This window comes from Triticum urartu, chromosome 6A, assembly GCF_056163025.1.
Source record: "Triticum urartu cultivar PI428250 chromosome 6A, HENAU_Tu73, whole genome shotgun sequence".
Classification (NCBI taxonomy): domain Eukaryota; kingdom Viridiplantae; phylum Streptophyta; class Magnoliopsida; order Poales; family Poaceae; genus Triticum; species Triticum urartu.
The window spans coordinates 366,757,884-366,784,151 of NC_141878.1; positions in this window are offsets into that span (position 1 = coordinate 366,757,884).

Below are 26,268 nucleotides of genomic sequence, written 5' to 3' on the forward strand. Positions count from 1 at the left end.
CCGCCGTAGTCGCGCTCTCCATCACCCCCTCGCCTCTCTGACCTGTCCAGAAGCTCCGCCGCGACGCCCTCGCCCTCCCCACCGAGCCACGCATCGCCGGAGGCCCTGCATCACCGCCATCGGATCGTCTTCAACCTCGGTACCTGCCGGACATCGTTCATCGATTAGCCTCGCTCCGGTCGCCCCCGAGCCCACTAAGCTGCTCATCGACCTCCCTGTGAGCTCCGCCGCCTTTCCCCTCTTCTTTCCCACGCGTTTGCACCCTCTAGGCCATAGTTCCACCATGGCCGAAGCTCGTCTCCGCTCGAGCTCGTCACCGGCGTCGCTCCGGCGACCATTTGGTCCTCCCGTGCTATGCAACGTGCTTGCCGCATCGCGTAGTGCCTCGCTAGCGCTTCAGTTTCTGTGTTTGCACGCCGCAGCCCACTCCCCGCACATGGCCGAACTCCGGCCACCGCCTTGGAGCTCGCCGTCGTCGGCTCCGGCCACCGTAGGTCCGGCCTCCACCACCACTAGATGCGCGACTGCAAGAGCTCTCCAACGAGCCCAAGAACGGCCTCGCCCGTGCCCTGTGGGCGTTTTCCGAGCTACGCCACCGTCTCGGGCCTTGCCGGCGTTGAGTCTCCGGCGAGTTTGACCCAGTTTGACTCCTGGGTGGGCCCAGGTAGACCCCCCCTGAGTCTATGATAGGTGGGGCCGGTCTGCTAACTAATTTAGGATAGTTTTAATTAATTTTAATTAAATCAGTCACTGACATGTGGGCCCAGGCCCCACTGACAGCTAATTAGTGTTAATCTAATCCTGTTAATTAGCTGAGAGGCTGATAGAAGGGGCCCACCAGTCAGGTTTGACCTGGGCTGGCGCCTTTGACCTGCTGAGGTCAGCATGACGCAATGCTGACGCAGTAATGCATTTTCTGGATTTATTTTTATTCAGGAATTTCCAGAAAATAGTTAAAACTTCTAAAAATCATAGAAAATCAACCATAGCTCCAAATGCAAAGATTTATATATGAAAAATGATCAGAAAAATTCAATCTATCCATCTGTAATGGTTTCATGAATGACAAAACAAGTTTACCTTGCTGTTTAAGCAGAATAAAGAAATGCACTATTAAGGCCATGTTTAATGAGCTAATATTCGAATATTTGATTCAAATGAGTTCATTCCTTTCTGTTATAGCTTGCATTAGGCCAAGACACATTCGTATTGCCATGTCATAGCATGCATCATATTGTTGCATATCGTCATGTGTTGATTGTGTTCCGATGTGTTCTTCGTCGTAGGTTCTGCGTCCAAGGATATTCACGAGTATCCAACTGAAGGCCACTACCACTCCATCAGGCAAGCAACCATTGATCATTCCGATACAAACCCATGTTCTCGCTTCTACTCTTGTTTACTGCATTAAGACAACGCGATTCAAACTGCTGTGTGCTACGGTAGTTGAACCCTTATCCTCTACATGACCTGTCATTGCCACAGTAACTAGATGAAACCCACTAGCATGTGTAGGAGTTGATTGAGCCATGTATGTGATTCCTACCTTGCTATGCCTGCTATGCTTAGAGTTGTGTCAGGTCTGGTTCATCTGGGTGATGGGCCAGAGTGAAATGCTTATGCCGGTAATGTGAGGGATGTGTTGAACATGTTTTGGTAAAGGTATCGATGAGAGGCCATGTAGGAGTACATGGTGGGTTGTTTCATTGAGGCCATCCCTAAGAACTGAGATCTGTATGTGTGATTTAAGATTCAGCTACTACCATGCATTGGGATCCTTAATTGACCCTCTCGGCTTCTTAACCACCCTAGTACTCTGTCCAGGAGTTGCAAATAGTTTCTGGTGTTTGTAGGTTATGTGTTGGCGGCCGTGCGTAGCGCTGACCCTAGGGGTGGGCTATGTTGCGGTAGGTACACCGTGGCACGGTGTACCGAGTCACCCGTTTGTTGTCTCGGGATCCCTGTTCACATCGTTCAGGGCCGTATGTGGAAACCTCGGCCAGACTCCCTGCGGATGGAACCTGGATAGGCGATAAACCTGGACTAGAGACTTAAGTGTTTAGGTAGGCCGTGGCCGACACCCTCGTTGGGCTTCCGCTTGAAGGTTGCCGAGTACATGTCGTGTAAACGGCGGTAAGTGGTGAAAGCGTGTATGAAGAAGTACACCCCTGCAGGGTATAAAACTATTCGAATAGCCGCGTCCGCGGTAAAGGACTACTTGGTTGCCTATACAGTTCATAGACAAGTTAATGGGTACTAATAAAAGACTCAAGATAAGTGTGAGTACCGAGGATGGCCCTCTCGTAGGATGACGAGGGAGGATCCCCGGTGGAGTATTGTGTTGGTGAGTAGTGGACTCGTGTGCGAAAACTATTTTTACTGGTGAAGTTCCGTAGGATAGCTTAGCCAAGAGTCAAAGATGGCTTGCTGCATTAACCCCACCACCTTCTTGAGAATAAGCAGGTATAGTAGGTTCTGATGTAAGACTTGCTGAGTACCTTTGTACTCATGTTTGCTTAATCACTGTTTTCAGACGACAACACCGCCCCCTCCGATGGGTTCTACGTAGACCTTGACGTCGACGAGTGACTATCCACCCAGGTGGTGATCCTGGCCATGGAGGGCCCTATGTAGACAGACAGGCTTCGAGAAGCTTTCTTTCTTTCTAGAGTTTGTACTCAGACTAGTTGCTTCCCCATGTGCTTGTATGTTTGTATGACTTGAGTGTCGGGTCATGTGACCCGTATCTGTATGAACATGTTATGTATGGCTCCCTAGAGCCTTTAAATAAAGTACTTGAGTTGTAGAGTTTTGTTGTGATGCCATGTTGTATGTACTCATATCGGGCATATTGTGTGTATGATTGAAATGCTTGGTATGAGTGGGATCCGACAATCTAGTTGTTTATCCTTGGCAGCCTTTCTTATGGGGAAATGTAGTCTAGTGTTCCTCGAGCCATAGTAGTCCGCTACAGCCTGGTTCACCGGAGTCCTGCTAGCCTAGCACTACTATTCAGGACACTTGACTGGCCGGCATGTGTTTCACTTCGTTCCTATGTCTGTCCCTTCGGGGAAATGTCACGCTGTGACTTCCGGAGTCCTGCCTAGCCTACTACAGCCCGGGTTCCCCGGAGTCCTGTTAGCCCAGTGCTACAGCCCTGAATCAATCGCTGATGACCGACATGCTCGATGTGATTCATGTATGCCTGTCTCCATAGGTCTGTGCCGCTTTGGGTTCATGACTAGCCATGTCGGCCCGGGTTCTCTGTCATATGGATGCTAGCGACACTATCATATACGTGAGCCAAAAGGCGCAAACGGTCCCGGGCCATGGTAAGGCGACACCCATGGGATACCGTGCGTGAGGCTGCAAAGTGATATGAGGTGTTACCGGCTAGATCAATGTGACTTGGAATCGGGGTCCTGACAGCGTTGGCATCAGAGCTGGACTGCCTGTAGGTTCGTTGAGCCAAACTGGTCGATGTCGAGTCTAGAAATGCTTTAGTTATATGTAGGGGAATTGATTGTGGGAGGGAACATAAGGCTCTTTTACTCCTTTACCCTATGCCTCTGATCTGAGTCATTCTCTTCTCATTCAACGTGGGTTAAGGACTAGGCTCTCTCCTTCTATCAGGTTCACGTGTTACTAATCCATAGTAGCTTATAGGATTGATGCTACAAGCCCCAGTTTAGTTTCTACTATTTTAGTATGTTGCTAATTGGATCAGAATCTTGATATGATGTTGTTGAGTGGTATTGCGAATTGTTGTGGATGTCTCAAATCTTTTTCTGAGCATTTACAGCTGTTATGCTGTCCAATTTTCCCTAGAAATTCTGATGTATTTGCATTGTGGTTGTGCTTTCAGATGGCCAACGTGTTCAAAACCAAGTGGTTCACCTGACCCGGTGCCTCGATGTGCCCGGTCATACTGCTATGTTAGTCCGGGTAATGACCGAGACGGGCTACCGTTGGTATCCCGAATACACCGTCGAGGAGCATTTCTGCGACTTTAATCAAAGCCAATATCTCTGCACTATCAGGATATTTCCTTCTTATCCTGGATCTACCGAGCCCCTTCACTGTTCCTATGGACTCAGGGTTACTGTTGAGATGGCTGTGCAGGATGCTGCCTATTCCATGATGACCATCTTGCGAGTCCGGACTGGCCTGCTTCGGAACACCGACTTCCGTTACATGCCAGCTTCACTTCCGAGAGCGCAAGGGTATCTTCAGGCTATCTATGCTGACTCCACTCAGGAGGACTCATTAACTCGTACCACTGCCGAGATGCTCGAAGATAAGGACCGAGAGAATCGGGCCTTGAGGCTGGAGCTTTTCAATACCCGTGCTGATCATTGGGCCACATTGACTCGGTTTGCACCTGCGGTGCAAGCTGGATGTATGGATACAAGGGATCTGTATCCTGTGAGATCAGCTCTGCCAGACATGGTGGATTGGCATGATGTGGGAGGCATCACCCCACCCCGTGGTCCCCACAGGCCACCGTTTGTTGGTCCAAGACCTCATCCTAGCCCCTATGGTCCACAGGCTCCTCAGGACCGTCTGTTCCTGGATGGTCACATTGAACTTCCAGGCTATGGAGGTGACTTCTATGAGGACTACTACGGAGCTGTCTGAGTTAGTAGTAGTACCACTAGTATTGTAGTAGTTGTATCTCCACTGTCCTGCGAGACTTGTGGAATATGACTTTGTGTGTAATCAAATCCGGAGGTGTAGACAAATACTGTATAGGAGCTTGGAATGCCTCCGATGAGATGTAATGTCTTTCATCATAGTTGTACTGTAGCCTGGGCTTGTACTAAACTATGTATGATGTGTATGACCGTTGGTATATATATGGCAGTTTTATATTACCATGACATACGGATGAACATCTCTGCATTCCGCATTATCCATTACATTCTGCACTCCTTGATAAGTTTGAGCCATCCTTATCTAAACCATTGTCTTGTTTTCTCCTAGGATGGTCAACACCCGCAGCAACCCTGCTGCCTCGGAGCAGGGGGAAGCCAGTGCAGCTAGAGGTGAAAATCTGCCTCACCCGCCTTCTCTGGCTGAAGTAATGCTGGAGGCGGAAAGAAACAAGCGTGAGACTAACCGCCTGCTAGAGCGGATTGAGCAGAACACTGCACGCCACCCACGAAATGACTTGGTGTCAATCAATGACTTTATCAAGCTGTACCCACCAAAGTTTAACCATTCCATCGAACCCCTCGACGCGGATGACTGGCTTCGCAGCATCACTCACAAGCTACTTTCTGCCAACGTAGCCGAAGCCGACAAGGTTACCTATGCTGCCTATCACCTCAAAGGCCTTGCTAGCCTTTGGTGGGAAAACTTCGAAGCTATGCGCCCGGTCGGCCAAGTTACTACTTGGGCTGAGTTCAGTGAGGCTTTCCGCGAGCATCACATTCCGGAAGGTCTCATGGATCGCAAGAGGGAGGAGTTCTGCAACTTCACCCAAGGAAGACTGACTGTGGATGCTTATAGTCGTGAATTTGGAAATCTGGCACGCTATGCTCCCGAAGAGGTATCTACTGACGCTAAGAAGCAAGCAAGGTTCCGCAAGGGACTTAGCCCTGAGCTTCACCGCGATCTTCGTCTGCACGAGTGCACCTCCTTTCAGAAGTTGGTCAATAAAGCCATCAGTGCTGAGACAGGCCAGACTGATTATGACGCTTCACGCAAGCACTCCCGTGACTTTGGCTCTTCATCCGGCTCTGGAGCTCAGAAGCGCCAGGTGTGGATCCCAAGCACGGCACTGCCACCCAGGTTCATCCCGAGGCCATCCTTTGAGGCGCCTCGTCCCAACCAGCAATTTGCACCGCCCAAGCCCTATGGTGGCCCCGCTGCTAATGCTGCTCCACGCCCCAATGTGGTGACATGCTTTAAGTGTGGAGAGCCGGGTCACTATAGCCGAGAGTGTCCCCAGAACAACAACCCCAATCAAACTGGAAAGTCCGTTGGCCGTGGTAAGCCCGCGGGAAAACATTCTACGCCAAGCCGGCCACCACTGCACGTGGCCATGTCAACTATGTTTCAGCCGAGGAGGCTCACGAGGACCCCAACGTCGTCCTTGGTACGCTCCTTGTTAACTGCCAGGTGTTCCACCTGACAGGGATGTCGAGTTTGTGATAGACCTTGTTCCAGGAACCGTGCCAATTTCTAGAAGACCCTACAAGATGGCACCCTTAGAACTAGCCGAGCTTAAGAACCAACTCGATGAGTCCTTGAAAAAGGGTTTCATCTGTCCTAGTTCCTCTCCTTGGGCTTGCCCCGTCCTCTTTGTCTAGAAGAAGGATGGAACGGATCGAATGGTTGTGGACTACCGCCCTGTCAACCTGGTCACCATCAAGAACAAATACCCGCTTCCTAGGATTAATGATCTGTATGATCAGCTCGCTGGATCCTCAATCTTTTCCAAGATGGATTTGAGGTTGGGCTACCATCAAATCAAAATCAGAAACGGGGACATTCCCAAAACGGCCTTTGTTACTTGTTATGGCCAATACGAGTACACCGTCATGTCCTTCGGTTTAACCAATGCCCCAGCTACCTTCTCTCGGTTAACGAACTCGGTTTTCATGGAGTACTTGGATAAATTCGTCGTGGTATACCTCGATGACATACTCATCTACTCCAAGAATGAAGAGGAACATGCCGAACATCTAAGGCTGGTATTGATGAAACTTCGAGAGCATCGCCTTTATGCCAAATTCTCCAAGTGTGAATTTTGGTTGCCAGAAGTGACCTATCTAGGCCATGTAATCTCTGGCAAGGGTATTGCTGTCAATCCCGAGCGAGTTCAAGCCATCCTTGATTGGACTCCACCTGAGATGGTCAAGCAAGTTCGGAGTTTCCTTGGCTTAGCGAGCTATTGCCGCCGCTTCGTCGAGAATTTCTCCAAGGTTGCTAAACCTCTAACTGAACTCCTCAAGAAAGATAAAAAGTTCGAGTGGACTCCACAGTGCGAGTTTAGCTTTCAGGAACTGAAAAGACGCCTGACATCTGCTCCCGTACTGGTACCACCAGATTTCTCCAAGGACTTTATTATCTATTGCGACGCCTCGTGACAAGGACTAGGTTGCATACTCATGCAGGATCGTCAGGTAATTGCCTATGCTTCACGGCAATTACACCCACATGAGGAAAATTATCCCACACATGATCTAGAGCTTGCAGCTGTAGTCCATGCACTTAAAACCTGGCGACATTACCTCCTCGGTAATCGTTGCGAGATCTTCACCGATCACCAAAGTTTGAAATATATCTTCACCCAACCAGACTTGAATCTCAGGCAAAGACGTTGGGTTGAGTTGATCTCGGATTACGACTTAGGAATAACTTACACCCCGGGCAAAGCCAATGTCATGGCTGATGCACTAAGCCGTAAATCCTATTGTAACAACATGATGTTACAACAGAGTCAACCACCTCTCCATGAGGAATTCCGTAAGCTTAACCTTCACATTGTTCCTCGAGGATTCCTATCCACCCTGGTGGCGAAACCTACCCTTATGGATTAAATCATAACTGCCCAGCGGTATGATAAGGGCATATCCCGGATTAAGGAAAACATCGCTAGCGGAGTTGCTAAATGTTTATCCATGGATGAGCGAGGTGCTGTCTTCTTCGAGAACCATTTGGTGGTTCCCAAGAAACAACATCTGTGCCAGTTGATCCTTAAGGAAGCTCATGGATCCCCTCTCACCATTCATCCCGGTAGTACTAAAATGTATCAAGACCTACGCCAGAGGTTTTGGTGGACTAGGATGAAGAGAGAAATCGCTCAATACATTGCTAATTGCGACGTTTGTCGTCGTGTTAAAGCAGAGCATCAACGGCCTACTGGCATTCTTCAACCTTTGGCTATTCCCGAATGGAAATGGGATAAAATCAGTACGGATTTCATCACTGGGTTTCCCAGGACCAAGAGAGGGAATAATGCCATCTTCGTCGTGATCGACCGTCTTTCCAAAGTAGCCCACTTTCTACCTGTTCGTGAGAGTATCACTGCTAGCCAGCTAGCCGATTTATACATCTCCCGAATAGTGTCTCTTCATGGTGTTCCATTGGAAATTAACTCAGACCGTGGGAGTCTCTTCACCTCTCGATTTTGGGAAAGTTTCCAAAATGCTATGGGAACTCGTCTCTCTTTTAGTACTGCCTTCCATCCTCAATCAAGTGGTCAAGTAGAGCGAGTCAATCAAATTCTGGAAGATATGCTCCGAGCTTCTGTCATCTCGTTCGGAATGAGTTGGGAGAAATGCCTTCCATTCGCGGAGTTTGCTTATAACAATAGTTATCAAGCCAGCTTGGGCAAGGCTCGTTTCGAAGTTCTCTATGGACAAAAATGTCGAACGCCTCTTAACTGGTCAGAAACCAGGGAAAGACAACTCTTTGGCCCGGATATGATTCAGGAAGCAGAAGAGCAGGCTCGCGTTATTCGTGAGAAACTGAAAACAGCCCAATCTTGTCAAAAGAGTCAATATGATCGCAAACATAAGCCTATGACTTATGAAGTCGACGAGAAGGCTTACCTTCGGGTTACTCCGTTAAAGGGAACCCATCGTTTCGGTATCAAAGGCAAATTGGCCCCTCGTTACATTGGACCCTTTCGCATTCTTGCCAAACTAGGAGAAGTTGCCTACCAGTTAGAACTACCTCCGCATCTTTCCAGAGTTCACAATGTCTTCCACGTTTCACAACTCAGGCGTTGCTTCGCGGATCCTATCCGTGGAGTGGACCACGAAACGCTTGATCTACAAGATAACCTCTCCTATCGGGAATATCCCGTTAGTATCCTTGATCAGGCCGAGCGTACCACTCGACGTCAGAATATCAAGTTTCTCAAGGTTCAATGGTCACACCATTCCGAGAAAGAACTCACTTGGGAAAGGGAGGATCGTCTTCGACTTGAGTACCCCACCTTCTTCCCGGAGGATCCTAAATCTCGGGACGAGATTCTTTTGAGTGGGGGTGAGTTGTCACACCCTAGCTAGTTCAAGCATTAGAGTGTGCATCATGTTTAAATTTCTCTTAAATTTGAAATGGGGAAAGCAGAAACCCCCAACACCCCCTGGAAACAACTAGGGTTTACTAAAATTATTTTCAATGAACCTGAAATGCCCTTCTAAAAAGTTCACCCTCCTTGTCTTCGGTTAAAACCTCTGGCAAAATTGGTGCACAATTTTCTAGGTCAACAGAAGGTCATTGAATTAAATCATAAGTATTTGAATTTGGGCATTTAAATGCTATAAAATAATTTAAATGCTCAAATAATCCTGGAAATAAATGTTTGTTGTTGGAAATAATCTAAACGGAGCCCACAATTATTTTCAGGATTTTTGGAAACGTTTTAGTATTTTATTTAAAGTCCAACGGTTGCAGTTAATTAGAAAAACAGAAACAAATAAAAGAGAGAGAGAGAGAGAGAGAGAGGGAAGCCCACTCGGGCCTTACCTGTGCTGGCCCAGCCACCTGGCTCAGCCCAGCCTACTGGCTCTGCCAGTCGTCGTCCTCCTCGCGCCAGAAGGACGCGGAGCGAGTGGCCGGCGCCCGCGGCCACACGCTGGCCACCTCCTGCTTCCGCCGACGCCTGGAGACGCCTAGGGGTGCCACGCGACCCCCACGTCCCCCTCTCATCCTCGCTCACTCTCCCCTCGTCTCCCTCACCCTCTCCCGCACCATGGCCGACGAGCTTGTCGCCGTCTCACCGCCGTAGTCGCGCTCTCCGTCACCCCCTCGCCTCTCTGACCTGTCCAGAAGCTCCGCTGCGACACCCTCGCCCTCCCCACCAAGCCACGCATCGCCGGAGGCCCTGCATCACCGCCATCGGATCGTCTTCAACCTCGGTACCCGCCGTACGCTGTTCATCAATTCGCCTCGCTCCGGTCGCCCCCGAGCCCACTGAGCTGCTCATCGACCTCCCTGTGAGCTCCGCCGCCTTTCCCCTCTTCTTTCCCACGCATTTGCACCCTCTAGGCCATAGTTCCACCATGGCCGAAGCTCGTCTCCGCTCGAGCTCGTCGCCGGCGTCGCTCCGGCGACCATTTGGTCCTCCCATGCTATGCAACGTGCTTGCCGCATCGCGTAGTGCCTCGCTAGCGCTTCAGTTTCCGTGTTTGCACGCCGCAGCCCACTCCCCGCACATGGCCGAACTCCGGCCGCCGCCTTGGAGCTCGCCATCGTCGTCTCCGGCCACCGTAGGCCTGGCATCCACCACCACTAGATGCGTGACTACAAGAGCTCTCCAACGAGCCCAAGAATGGCCTCGCCCATGCCCTGTGGGCGTTTTCCAAGCTGCGCCACTGTCTCGGGCCTCGCCGGTGTTGAGTCGCCGGCGAGTTTGACCCAGTTTGACTCCTGGGTGGGCCCAGGTAGACCCCCCCTGAGTCTATGACAGGTGGGGCCGGTCTACTAACTAATTTAGGATTAGTTTTAATTAATTTTAATTAAATCAATCACTGACATGTGGGCCCAGGCCCCACTGACAGCTAATTAGTGTTAATCTAATCATATTAATTAGCTGAGAGGCTGACAGAAGGGGACCACCAGTCAGGTTTGACCTAGGCTAGCGCCTTTGACCTGCTGAGGTCAGCATGACGCAATGCTGATGCAGTAATGCATTTTCTGGATTTATTTTTATTCAGGAATTTCCAGAAAATAGTTAAAACTTCTAAAAATCATAGAAAATCAACCATAGCTCCAAATGCAAAGATTTATATATGAAAAATGATCAGAAAAATTCAGTCTATCCATCTGTAATGGTTTCATGCATGACAAAACAAGTTTACCTTGCTGTTTAAGCAGAATAAGGAAATGCACTATTAAGGCCATGTTTAATGAGCTAATATTTGAATCTTTGATTCAAATGAGTTCATTCCTTTCTGTTATAGCTTGCATTAGGCCAAGACACATTCATATTGCCATGTCATAGCATGCATCATATTGTTGCATATCATCATGTGTTGATTGTGTTCCAATGTGTTCTTCGTGGTAGGTTCTGCCTCCGAGGATATTCACGAGTATCCAATTGAAGGGCAGTATCCCACTACCACTCCATCAGGCAAGCAACCATTGATCATTCCGATACAAACCCATGTTCTCGCTTCTACTCTTGTTTACTGCATTAAGACAACGCGATTCAAACTGCTGTGTGCTACGGTAGTTGAACCCTTATCCTCTACATGACCTGTCATTGCCACAGTAACTAGATGAAACCCACTAGCATCTGTAGGAGTTGATTGAGCCATGTATGTGATTCCTACCTTGCTATGCCTGCTATGCTTAGAGTTGTGTCAGGTCTGGTTCATCTGGGTGATGGGCCAGAGTGAAATGCTTATGCCGGTAATGTGAGGGATGTGTTGAACATGTTTTGGTAAAGGTATCGATGAGAGGCCATGTAGGAGTACATGGTGGGTTGTTTCATTGAGGCCGTCCCTAAGAACTGAGATCTGTATGTGTGACTTAAGATTCAGCTACTACCATGCATTGGGATCCTTAATTGACCCTCTCAGCTTCTTAACCACCCTAGTACTCTGTCCAGGAGTTGCAAATAGTTTCTGGTGTTTGTAGGTTATGTGTTGGCGGCCGTGCGTAGCGCTGACCCTAGGGGTTGGCTATGTTGCGGTAGATACATCGTGGCACGGTGTACCGAGTCATCCGTTTGGTGTCTCGGGATCCCTGTTCACATATTTCGGGGCCGTATGTGGAAACCTCGGCCGGACTCCCTGCGGATGGAACCTGGATAGGCGATAAACCTGGACTAGAGACTTAAGTGTTTAGGTAGGCCGTGGCCGACACCCTCGCTGGGCTTCCGCTTGAAGGTTGCCGAGTACATGTCGTGTAAACGGCGGTAAGTGGTGGAAGCGTGTATGAAGAAGTACACCCCTGCAGGGTATAAAACTATTCGAATAGCCGCGTCCGCAGTAAAGGACTACTTGGTTGCCTATATAGTTCATAGACAAGTTAATGGGTACTAATAAAAGACTCAAGATAAGTGTGAGTACCGAGGATGGCCCTCTCGTAGGATGACGAGGGAGGATCCCCGGTGGAGTATTGTGTTGGTGAGTAGTGGACTCGTGTGCGAAAACTATTTTTACTGGTGAAGTTCCGTAGGATAGCTTAGCCAAGAGTCAAAGCTGTCTTGCTGCATTAACCCCACCACCTTCTTGAGAATAAGCATGTATAGTAGGTTCTGATGTAAGACTTGCTGAGTACCTTTGTACTCATGTTTGCTTAATCACTGTTTTCAGACGACAACACCGCCCCCTCCGATGGGTTCTACGTAGACCTTGACGTCGACGAGTGACTAGCCACCCAGGTGGTGATCCTGGCCATGGAGGGCCCTATGTAGATAGACAGGCTTCGAGAAGCTTTCTTTCTTTCTAGAGTCTGTACTCAGACTAGTTGCTTCCCCATGTGCTTGTATGTTTGTATGACTTGAGTGTCGGGTCATGTGACCCGTATCTGTATGAACATGTTATGTATGGCTCCCTAGAGCCTTTAAATAAAGTACTTGAGTTGTAGAGTTTTGTTGTGATGCCATGTTGTATGTACTCATATCGGGCATATTGTGTGTATGATTGAAATGCTTGGTATGATGGGATCCGACAATATAGTTGTTTATCCTTGGCAGCCTTTCTTATGGGGAAATGTAGTCTAGTGTTCCTCGAGCCATAGTAGTCCGCTACAGCCCGGTTCACCGGAGTCCTGCTAGCCTAGCACTACTGTTCAGGACACTTGACTGGCCGGCATGTGTTTCACTTTGTTCCTATGTCTGTCCCTTCGGGGAAATGTCACGCTGTGACTTCCGGAGTCCTGCCTAGCCTGCTATAGCCCGGGTTCCCCAGAGTCCTGTTAGCCCAGTGCTACAGCCCGGAATCAATCGCTGATGACCGACATGCTCGATGTGATTCATGTATGCCTGTCTCCATAGGTCTGTGCCGCTTTGGGTTCATGACTAGCCATGTCGGCCCTGGTTCTCTGTCATATGGATGCTAGCGACACTATCATATACGTGAGCCAAAAGGCGCAAACGGTCCCGGGCCATGGTAAGGCGACACCCGTGGGATACCGTGCGTGAGGCCGCAAAGTGATATGAGGTGTTACCGGCTAGATCGATGTGACTTGGAATCGGGGTCCTGACACAACCCATTTAATGGATGGGCCAATTTTCAGGATGTACATCTTTCGGCCTTTTAGCGACCCATTTAAATGTTGGGCTCATTTCCGGCCCGGTGTGTCTTTCAACCTGTTGACGGCCCATAAATCTGATGGGCCATTTGTAGTCGGACCTGAGTTTCGGCCTTTTAGCGTCCCATTTAAGTGCTGGGCCAATTTCTGGCCCGGTGTCACTTTCAGCCTATTGACGGCCCATAAATCAGTTGGGCCAATTGTAGTCGGACCTGAGTTTTGGCCTTTTAGCGACCCATTTAAGTGTTGGGCCAATTCCCGGCCTTGTGCGCCTTTTGGCCTGTTAACGGACCATAAATGAGTTGGGCCATTTGTAGTCGGACCTTAGTTTTGGCCTCTTAACGGCCCATGCCCTTCATGGTCCAATACCAGCCCGGTTTCTCTTTCGGCCTGCTAAAGGCCCACAACACAGTTGGGCCGTTTACAATACGACCTGACTTTCGGCCTCTTAGCGGCCCATGCTCTTCATGGTCCAATACAAGCCCACTGTCTCTTTCGGCCTGCTAAAGGCCTACAGTATAGTTGGGCCATATGTAGCCCAAACTTAGTAACGGCCTATTAACGGCCCTTGAAATAAATTGGGGCCACCTGTTGCCCGCTTCGATGTCGGCCTGTTAACGACCTGGGAGGTTAGAGGGCCGACCATTAACTTTCGGCCTAGTAACGACCCATTAACTTAATGGACCCACTAAAGTTTGTTCATGTCTTTAGGCCAAATTAGATAATTTGAGCCCATTACGACGAGCAAAGGTACGGCATACAGGGAATAACGTTGCACATCCAGAATATATTATAGGAAATTACATCCACAGGGCAATCAAAGATTGATGCCAGTGCAAATAAATGAGCAGAACCTAACCATCTACAACGTCACAATCTGCAACCTTAGCACAGATGACGCCCATAAGCATGTGGGCAAGTTCTTGCTGCTTCGCCACGCTGTCTCTGAAAACATTGATCAGTTGTTGTGTCGCATGACTCTGCACCTCTGATTCATCCACCATTTCCATCATTGCTTCAGCCATTAATTGGTTCACAAACATACATTTATTCCGTCGCATTCGAGACAGAGGATACTGAACAGATTCAGATGGCGATTTTGGCAGGCTTGTATTATTGATAGTGGAGAGTGTCTTGACCACTGCATCATAACATAAATTAGGACAGGAACCAAACAAATTAATCATGAGTTATTGCCATATTACCTGGCCTAGATTTACTGGAAAGAAACAATGGGGTTGCCTTGCTGTTTTCAGAGTTTGTCTTCTTATCTTCAGCAGCCTGCACAAAATTAACACACTCGCATTGCTATCATTGGCCAAGTCAGATAATAGGAAAGCAACATTGACACAACGAATGTTCGGGCAACTAGCCTACACCAAATTAACACAATATGGCACAACTATCATCAGCCAGGTAAGGTAATACGAAAGCAACATTGACACAATGAATGAATGGGCAACTAGAGAAGCACTACAATTCAGTAATGTGCGTGATATGAGATGGCACATTCATGCAGCTCAGTACGCAAAACTACCAGGTAGTTTTCCTTACAAAAATCAACATTGGCGCCTTTAACATTTTTCTACAGCTAATTTTAGGTCAGATAAAGGTTAGATTCAGGACGATTAACAAAATACATGCTGATGTAAAAATATAGTGATATACAACAGGTACTTACATCAGCACTGGAGCACAAAGAATTCCCGCAAGATATTTTCCTTGAATACGATCCCAATGGAGGAAGTCTTGTATCGTTTAACCTTATTTTCTAAAAGAGAGACGGGTAAGAAACATGTAGAAAATATGATCAGAATGCTATAAAATTTCATGATGCGAGGATACGCACACGCTTCTTAGAATGGAGTTGACATTCTTTTGCTGGACTGGAGCGGACTAGTTCTTTGGCCACTGGAATCTGCTTATTATCAGTGGGAGTTGGGTTTCTCTGTGCTGGAGTAGTATCTATGAAAAATGGAGTTGGTTTATTATCTCCTGGCGTTTGGATCTTTTGCAAAGACCTGGTTTGTAACCCTTCAGATTCTAACATAGCCACCTTCCCCTTGCATGCCTTATATAGAAGAATGGTGATTCAGTTATAAAACATGCTACAACAGAGATGGAATAGGTACTGAAGAATAGAAAGGCATGACATATTGACATGTATTCACTCCATCTGGAAATAAATGGATGGGTCTAGGCGTATTTCAGTTCTAGATACATCCAGTTTTATCCATTTCTGCGACATTTAATCCGGACGGAAGGAGTATGATGTAAGAGCTAGGGATACGACAGGACAACACAGTAAAAAACACTGAAAAACCCACTGCAGAACCAAAGTATTCAAACCCACTGATATGAGATAGTACCCTCATGCAGCTCAGGATGCAAAACTACCAGGCAGTTTTCCTTGCAAAAATCAACATTGTGGCCTTTAATCATACATTTTGCTACAACTAAATTTAGATCAGATAAAGGTTGGATTCACGCTGATTAACAAAATACATGCTGATGTAAAAATATAGTGATATACAACAGGTACTTACATCTACATTGGAGCATAGAGAATTCCTGCAAGAATCTTTCCTCATAAACGATACCATTGCAGAAAATCTTCTATCTGTTAAGCTTATTTTCTAAAAGAGAGATGGGTAAGAAACATGTAGAAAATATGATCAGCATGCTATAAAATTTCATGATGCAAGGATACGCACACGCTTCTTAGAATTGAGTTGACATATTTTGCTGGACTGGAGCGGACTAGTTCTTTGGCCACTGGAATCTGCTTATTATCAGTGGGAGTTGGGTTTCTCTGTGCTGGAGCAGTATCTATGAAAAATGGAGTTGGTTTATTATCTCCTGGCGTTTGGACCTTTTGCAAAGACCTGGTTTGTAACCCTTCATATTCTAACATAGCCATCTTCCCCTTGCATGCCTTATATAGAAGAATGGTGATTCAGTTATAAAACATGCTACAGCAGAGATGGAATAGGTACTTAAGAATAGAAAGTCATGACATATTGACATGTATTCCCTCCATCTGGAAAAAAATGGATGGGTCTAGGCATATTTCAGTTCTAGATACATCCTTTTTTATCCATTTCGGCAACATGTAATCCGAACGGAGGGAGTATGGTGTAAGAGCTAGGGATACGACAAGACAACACAACAAAAAAACACTAGTTCAATGTAAAACTGTATGCTAGCAGAATACGTACAGAAATAACTAAGGCAACATACACGTGTATGATTGGGAAAATAAGATGGCACTGCAACAAAGCACTAGAACAGCACTTCAATGTAAAAAACATGGTATGGTAGACAGATGAAGTACATACTGATGAATAACAATGCATAAGATATTCAGAAGCATGATGTCCAAATTAAGCAGATGGCATTGCGATAGAGTAGAATGAAAGTACTTGAATTTGAAAACATGTTATCATGAATGGAATAGGTACTGAAACACAGGAAGGCATGACATATTTACATGCATGATCAGCATGCTAAGCACATGGCATTGCAACATAGTAGATACACTCCAGGACATTATATGCATGTTGTACCCATATCACAGGCAAGTTAGAGCAAGGACCTTGTGGGGTGAAGAGGAATCATCATCTTTCTGCAAATCTTCTGAAGAACTGCCTTTACATGTTCTATCATATTGGGTATCATTGACATCAAGTTTATTGGCCTTTACATTGCTCCGTGAGGTTCTTGTGGATATATCAGTGTGTGCAATTATATCTGACATGCATGGAAGACAACGAGTAGTTAGATTTATGTAATGAGTGCCTGTAGGAGACGACATAAATAGTAGGACTGGGGTTAACTAGCAGCAACAGGTCTCATAAACTAAAGGGAGAACACAAATGAAAGCTACAGAATATGTATCGTTTGTACTCAAGATTAACTAGATGGCACACAAAAGTATTAAAGAACAACATAGGAAATACTAGAAGTGGTATAATACTATAATCACCAGCCTGTGGGATAGCATTGGCTGATGGATGATAACTATGGAACAGTGTTACCTAAAGAACAAGTATGTTAGCTGAACTACGGAAATAGCATTAACTCCTGAACAAGACCCGTAAGAGATCAGCATGAATATACAGTGAAATGTGATGATCTATTTTCCATGCTTAGATGAATAACAAAGCCATAAATGTTGCACACAAGTAAGATGAGGGTACAACCTATCTGGCTGCCATCCATAGGAGTGAGCATCTTGTGCTGACTTGTCGATGGCCCTGCAGTTGTTGTGGCTGTGCATGTCGGGCACGCGCATTCGATGCAGTGAACTGTTGAGTGGGGACTATAGCTCCCTTCTGGTGTATGCTTCCCTTGTTGGAGCAGCTGCGGTGAGTCGGAAGACGGTGTGTCTGAAGATGTAGATAACGCATAATGTTAAGAACGACATATCTCTTTGATCTGAAGAAATACACTAAGAGATCAACAGCAAGGTACGAGAGTGGTCACACGTTTGTTGACTGAAGACTAAATTGGGGTCACACGATTTTATTTTATTTTGGTTCTATCCGATCTACGCCGGATGGCTGGCCGTCTTGTGCCTCCCGGCTGACATTGTTCGGAATCTTCCCCGAAGAGCCAGCGACCAACGGCAGAGCAGCCTGCCTCCGCAGTCCGTGGCCCCGGCCAAAACCCCGCTCCCCGCCCCATCGCACTGCCGTGGTTGCGTCGCCCCCGGGCCAATCCACAAAGACTCCCCGTCATCCAGATCCGGCGGCGGCAGTACCTTCAACCCACGCAACTCTAAAATATAGCCATCTAAGCACTGCTTCCACGGCGAACTTTGCGGCCCCGCACCCTTATGTTAGACACCAGCCAACCGGCAGCCTAGGAGCTCCGCCGCCTCAAGGGTGCTGCTTCCCATTGCAAATCGATTGGCCCAGAATAAAAATTCAGACAACTGACGCCTAAATAAAGTGATTTGAGATGAGGGTGCGACCTATCTAGCGGCATGGTGAAGTAGGCAGGTCCAGCTGCCGAGTCAGTGAGGCCGGCATGGTTGCGGTGGCGACCGGCGGCAGGGAAAGAGTGATGTCGCGATGGTCGAAGGGTACACCAAAGCAGCGCCAGGACTCTGGACGGATCCGAAGTTGGAGCCGCTCCAGCGCCGTGAACAACGGCAGGGGTGAATCGGCTCCGGTACGGTTCACGCGGCCGTCGTCGAGGCAGCACTAGCAGCACGGAGTAAGAGGCACACGGCCCAGTGCACGATGGCAAATGGACAGCGTCTCCGGCATTAGGGAGGAGGGCGGCTATGAAATTGGTGCGGTGGGGGCGCCATGGAGGTGGGGCTGAGGTTTCGCAGCTCGGGAGAAGGGAGCTTCCCGGAGAGAAGGTGATTTGGCGCCCACGAGGTATGAATGGGGGCGGGCAGGGGAAATTGGGAGGGGAGTGGAACCATGTCTTACGGACGCATTTGTCTGAAATGTGAGGGGGAGTTATAGTTCTACCCTTGCCTATAGGCTTCTCGGCTTGGGTCTGTGTGCTGAGGGTCAGGGATAGTAGAGTAACTTTGCTTCTCTGGGCGGGAGCGATTTCGGGCGAGGAGGGCGTGTTTTGAACTATAGTGGGCGCGAGCGATTTCGGGCGAGGAGAGCGTGTTTTGAAATACTGGGCGCGAGCTATTTCGGGCGAGGAGAGCGTGTTTTGCCGACCATGGTTTATGAATTATTCGGCACATGTCATTTCGGCCGAGGAGAAGGCGCGCTTGGATGAAGTTACGAACCTACCCTCGATGTACAACCGGCACATTGATGCGTGTCCCACATAGGACGGTAATTTCGTGTCTCCCATTTATTTGCTCGGGCGAATTCCATCGAGCAGAGAGGATGTTTAACGGTTCGTTCAAATTTTGGGAGAACAAGCATCCACGTCTACCTTACCAAGTCGATTCAGATGAAATTTTGAAATATTAGCTTGCCACTTCTTTTTTAGATGGAGAGATGATGCTCGGGAGTAATGTGTTTTTACATGCTCGTTGCTAGCGATTTATTATTTACTATATGACAAATAGTTGTCCCACTCAAAAACGTGAATCAAACCCAAAATGAAATATCTCGATTCAATGAAATAGCTCGTTCAGTAGGTCAAAATAGTGAACTAAATCCAAAATTGAACACCTCAATCGAGTAGCATGGTGTGCAGTATTATAGTACTCCATGAACATGTTGAAAGTCAAATTAATGAACTTGTTTGATATACGCATATATCCGTTCATGTGTGGATTGCAGACAACATGTTCTCCAATTTAAATATTTGAATGCAAGTTTATATCGAAACATGGTTTATATCAGTCTTTGATGCATAAAACGCGACCCCCCCTCTCCCGGACTCCTGTTCTCTCTCTCTCTCTCTCGCCGACAATCTTCAATTCTGTCGCACGCATTCGACACAAAAACCTTGTTCGTCCCTCTCCCTTTCTCTCCATCTCTCTCTCTTTGTGTGTGTGCGGGGGGGGGGGGGTCTTTCTAGTTCGCATGCATATATAAACCATCTATGGGTCTCTCTCACACACTATGTATGATACTCTAGCTAGTCCAAGCTAGATATCTTGGGTGCACTCATCGTACGCACACAGATTCCTTGGCTCTTTGCCTGTAACTCTCTCACGCACCACTATGTCGTCTCGGAGCTCTTCCCCCCCTCTCTCAAACTCTCCATCCACCTGGGTCACACATACACATGCATATCTCACTCGCACTTGATAGGCCCATTTAAAACTCTATCTCTCCCCCTCGTTCTCTCTCCATCTCACACGCGCACACACACAATCTCATGCCCAGCTAGCCAAGTATGATGGTCTCTCACTCAATTGTAGGCACACGCAGTCCCCCCTATATCTATATGACTAGCTAATCTTAGTCTCCATCACAAACATGTGCATGGTCTATCTCAATTTCTCTTGGGGCATCTTTCTATCACGCACGCACTCCCTCGATCTCCCACCCATATACTCCCCTCACGATCTTGACGGGATCTCTCTATCACAAACAAACCCTCTCTCCCTCCCCATGCGTCCATGCCATCCATGTGTCCCTCTCGACCTTTGTTCCTTGTTGGCCACACCTCTATTGGACATGTGCTACAGGGGTGTCTCTCTCCATTGCAAACAATCACACACTAGCTATCTTCGTGTATCTCCTCGCCTCGCATTTCCATCTCGGAGATGCATGCGTGATATGTTCGCATAAGAAACGAAAAAACACACACTCTCTCTCTAATTTATCGTTTGTTGTCACTTTCTCTTTCACACACATACTCTTTTTGCACACTTACTCATTCTCCTTCACACGCACTTGATCTGTCTCGACTAAGGCACTCTCCTCGGTCCATAGCATATGGATTTATTGAAAAGTCAAACATTTGCGTAAACCTCATCAAAGTTTCCAAAGTTTGACTTCTAAAAAATTTACATGCACTGCATTATCGAGCGGACGGAATATCTCTTTCCCCCTCTCAGCTATCTGACGCACCACTCAGCCTTATCGGGGCTCCTCAATCTCTCTCAAACTTTATTGGTCAGTTTGGTTCGTGCCCTGACCCTCATGCCTTGATGGCCGGTACTACCTGGTGTGGACGTGAGATGTAAAATATTTTTACCTGGCCAGGCTTGTGTGGTGTTGAAGCGTTTGGTTCATGCCTGGGCCAGGCAAAGCATCAACGTCCCATCAATCAATCCATGCATCAATTATTTAATGCTAATATCCATGTTGTTGTTAGCCTCGTGGCCACACGACCAGGCACGAGCAGGAGTTCGAAATCGGTCGCTTGGGCCAGGCTACTTGCAGTGTCTGGAGTTCAGCCAGGCTAATTAAAGTGCAAGGGAACCCAGGCCAGACGGGCTTTCTTTTCATAGGGTAGCAACCAAACAAGCATGCATGAAATCCAGTCACAACCCTAGGCCAGGCAAAAGATGCTCAGGATGCAAGCCAAACTTGCCTTATATCTCCTTGGTTCACACGTACATATGTCTTGCTTGCGCTATACATATAGACCCATCCAACACTCTCCGCCCTTGTTCTCTCTCAATGTGACACGCACCCCCCTAAGTACCATAATCCCTCAATCCATCATAGGCGCAAGCACCCCCCCCCTCCTAAGTATGATTATCTCTTACTAGCCAACAGGAACACACGTATTGTCTCCTTCCATCCATACGTCTATCTCGATATCTCTCAGGGCATCTTCTATCGCGCACACACCTTGTCACTCGATCTCCCACCCATGTAGTCCCATCACGATCTCCAGGGGATCTCTCTATGACAAACATACACTCTCTCCTCCCCATGTCTGCATTTTCTCCGTACGTCTCTCTCGACCTCTCTCCCTTGTTTGTCAGACCCCTCTTGGCCACGTGCTAGGGGTCTTGCTCTCTCGGTTCCAAACAACCACACACTATCTCCTCACCTTGCCTCCGTTCTCGAAGATGCATGTGTGATATGTTTGCATAAGACACGCACACTTTTTCTCTACTTTTATCGTGTGTTGTCCATGTCTCTTTCACACATGCACACACACTTTTTTCACTCACTCACTCTCTCTCTCTTGTTAGGGACTCTGTCACGTCCATAAGCATATGGATGTTTTGAAAAGTCAAACCTCAGAAACTTTTGACTAGCTATATGTGGAGAAAAACATTTACATCTGGAACGATCATTAGATTCATCACAACATGTACTTACTTCATACTATAATTTACCTTTGGTATTGTAGATATATGTAATTTCTTTATAAACTTGGTCAAAGTTTCAAAAGTTTGACTTAAAAAAATGTTGGAACTACATTATCAAACGGAGGGAGTAGCTCTCTCTCTCTCTCTGCTATCTCTCACGGGCCTCCCCTCTTACTCGAACTCTCTATACCGACGGATTATACGCTCACTATGTCAGCGTATAGCTCCGTATATTGTTTAGTTGACCGGTCAACAAATCCATGTGTTGCCTTCTGAGGTCGTGTTCTGTATCTTCGTGTGCTGGCCCATGTGGCAGTGGGTGAAAATAAGTAAACTAGAGGCTCATCTGACATGCGGTGAAGTAAACAAAGTTGAAACCACTCGGGGTAGCACCCCGCACGCTAGTAAATTGAGGGCGCATTGAGGACAAACTTCTTGCGCGTGAAGGACGCACTCGTGCACAATTCACCACTGCGCGGCGGCATGCACAGAAGGACACACTCGCGCACACCCAGCACACAACACACACCAGCACACGTGTACACCAGCGTCGCCGCTGGTTGAGATGGACGACGAGGCAGCCAACAAGCGGAGGCGGCTCGAGCCAAAACCGCATCCGGCGAGCCTGGACTTCATCAGCAGCCTCCCCGAGGACAAGCTTCTCGTCATCATCGGCCTCCTCCCCACCAAATCTGCCGTGCGGACCGCCCTGCTCTCCCAGCGGTGGCGCCCCCTCTGGCGCTGCATCCCCCTCAACCTCACCGTCGACAGCTACCTCTGCGACGGGGATTGCAAACGCATGGCCGCAATCTCCAAGATCATTTCATCGCACCCTGGGCTAGCCAAACGCCTTGACATCCGCATGTTCAGTACCAACTGCAAGGTCCAACCCAAGTTCGATGAGTGGTTCTTATCCCCCGCCCTAGATCAGCTCGAGGAGCTTTGAAGCTGGACGATGTCGCTCTCTGCCGCCGTCCGTGCTCCACCTCACGCCAACGCTGCATCGCGCCAACTTCAGCTCCTGCTATCTTCCCCAGATTAATGTCGCGCCCGCTCTTCTTCTCCCTCAACGCAAGCTGCTCGACCTCTTTGACGTTGTCATCTCGAAGAAGGCTATGGAGCACCTGGTCCGCAGCTGTACTGCGCTCGAGTACCTTCGTCTTGAGCAGATCCACGGGTTCATTAGCCTCCACATCGCCTCGACGAATCTCCAATGGATTTATGTGTCTTGCTGGCCCTGCAACAAGACATCAATTGGGAAGAGATCACTCCAGCTGTTCCACATTATGGTCATTGAGAATGCGCCTTTCCTTGAGTGATTGCTTGTATCGGATCTAGAAGGTCCAACAAAAATCAGGGTCATTGACGCGCCGAAATTGACAGCGTTGGTGTACTCGTCTGCCAAATTCTCCTGGTTTACTCTTCCAATTTTGTAGTATCAAAATTTGACCATAGATTTAACTGACAAAATGTTAATGCATGTCACTAAGAACTATATTGTTGGATTCGTATTTGAACATAATTTCAAATGGTGTAATTTTTAGTGACATGCATTGGCATTTTCTTAGGTAAATCTATGGTTAAAATTTTATACTAAATATGAGGTAGTATTACAAAAGTGGGCTATATAGGCCAAAACATGTGCCAAATTCACTTGTGATGCATTTGGCATCGATGCCCCTCCATTGCTCACCTGGTGTCCCAATCTGGATCACCTACTTTGCTCCGGTGCCAAATTAACTCATGCAATGAAAAAACACTACGTGGGAGAGAGAGAGGACTGAGGCAATAAAAAAACACTTGTTGGGAGAGTGAGAGGCTGGTGTAGTTGGTTTGATTGATTTGTTTATACATGTGGGTCTGTGTGCACAGCGGTGCCAACTCTCTCACATCGCGAGAACGGTGCCAAAATCTTTTGATTTGACATCGATGCGTGTTATGTGGCATACTTTTGTGAAATATGGAATCGGCCACATAGTGGAAGGCAACAAATGCCCAAGATCTTCACGTGCTCCTAGTTAAATGAGAGGAAACAGAAAGAGAGAGAGAGAGAGTGAGAGTGAAAAAGTATCACTAGCCAGCCAACCCTATCGTATGAGCGAATGATATTGGTACCTCTTGATGGCAAGGCAATCTTATGCAGCCAGCTGCTCTAATATGTTCTCTTCTTTTGCAGATAAAAAAAGACCCGAAAGTGAAAAATGTGCTGCACTATAACAATCTCATCGAATGCCTTGATCTCCATCTTACATAAATTGATTTGATCGACTACCGAGGCAGCACATCTGAGATTAAATTGGCCAGGTTCTTTGTTCTGGAGGCAAGTGTGCTCAAGGTAATGAGGTTTGGCGTTCTCTGGCGCAACAATGAATGGTGTGCTGATCACCGCAAGCGTCTAAGCCTAAATGACAAAGTCTCCGCAGAAACTGAATTTGTTTTTGAAACATCAAGTGGTCAGAGACTCGAAAACTTATTTGCCCATTAGTGACTTGTCAGGGCAGTGGATTTTAGTTTGTACGATAATGCTGCATCCACCTAAAGTAACGAAAGTTCTTACGTAAACTTCCTAGTAATTCCCTCTTCGTAGGTGCAGCATTACTCCTAACATTTGTAATATCAGTTTGAAACTTGTAATATTGCCGTGTCCTATTCCCGCATTTTCAAAATCCTGCAAATCAAACAGGTCCTGAGTTGGTGATGATGTTGTGCCTCCCATCTTTCACCAATAGCCGTCGGATCTAGATCTGACGCATACAAACCAAGCTTCTCCATTTTTGCAAAAAGATGCCCGCACTTGTTCCCTATTTACAAACAACTCCTTGTCTCTCACAATCATCCTCATCTCCTCCCGACCACATCTAGGAGTAGAAGGCCGTGGAAAAATCTGGCGCGATGGCCGCTGCCGGAGCCGTCCACCCCCAATCTTGGTGTTCCGTGCAATGCACGGGCATCTACGCACGGGAAATTATGTCGAACAGGGCTAGTTGTAAGCAGGCTAGCTCTACAACCATGATGATAGTGACTGCAGACGGTGAGGCTGACTATGGTATGCCGAACACGGCGCCTATACTCAGGTGTCATCTCCGGCGCAGGGTCTTGTCACTTCACTGTGAGGAGCAGCACGTAATAATTTGACCAACGGATATTCACTGTGAGGAACTGCCTTTGGGTGAATGACACGTGGCCCCAGGGGGTGGCTGGCCCACCTATCATACAGCCAAAGGCAGGTGTAGCAGAGGGCCGAGGAGTAGTACGAAATCCTACGCACCTATGCACGCTAACCTAGGGCTGAGTGATCACTCGAATCACAAGATCAGTTGACTAGAAGCTACGCTAGACCCATGGAGGCAATGAGCACGAGCATCAGCCAGCTGTGCCAGATGGTCCGCGATGCCGGCCTGCGACCCGGCACCGAGGAACGTCTCCAGGTAGTATTGCTTGAGGCCGCCAGGGCGAGGGGCAGCTTGGACAACAGCTTCTTCTCCTTGTTCGACGAGGTCCTCGTCGGTTTCCTAGACAAGTTGACCGTCGTGAAGAAGCTTGCGGACAACTTTGACGTAAGCCTCCAGCCGACGCGCCCAGGCTCTGTGATGCCCGCCACCCTCAACGGCCACTATGGTAACAACCCCTGCGACTGCCCGCCGTCGCGCTGAAGAAAGTCCACCTCGAGGTCGCGCTCGCCGCGCAGCGCCTGGCGCAGCAAGACACCATCGACATAATCACCCACGTCTATGCGCAAATCGTCCACAAGGACTACTACATGCAAGAGGAGGATGATAGGACGCTGGCCTTCTTGGAGCGCAGGGCAACCTTGGACGACACTGTTCAGAAGCACATTGAGCTCGTCGTCAACGCCACTGCTCCTCACACGTCGGTTGGTGACCCGGCGCACTAGGGCGTGAGGATGTCGTTGAACGTTGATGGATCCGTATGTATTTTTATCTTTCCGTCAAATCCATGCAGTAGTGTATGATACTATAGTAATTATCTTACCTTTCGCATCAACTTCATAATTTTCGTACGTACTCCATGCATGAACGGCGCCAGAACCAAACTTCTCATTACTCTAGGCAAAATCATTATTTTCTATCTATCGGTCGTGCCATGGAGAAAAACAAATTTTACAAGTTACGAGTTCAAAAGGAAAAGCCTGCCGTGTTTGCGTCGCACCCCCACACGGTTGGTCAGGCACGCCGCTCAAGCGGGAATTCGTGCGGTGTTGCATTTTCACTTACAAGTGGGACCGCAGTTGAGCAAACCGACTATCGGCAAACCCCCACCCCGCCCACCGCACGATGGCTGAGAAAATAGGAGGGAGAAGAGATGGCTGTAGCATGGACTCC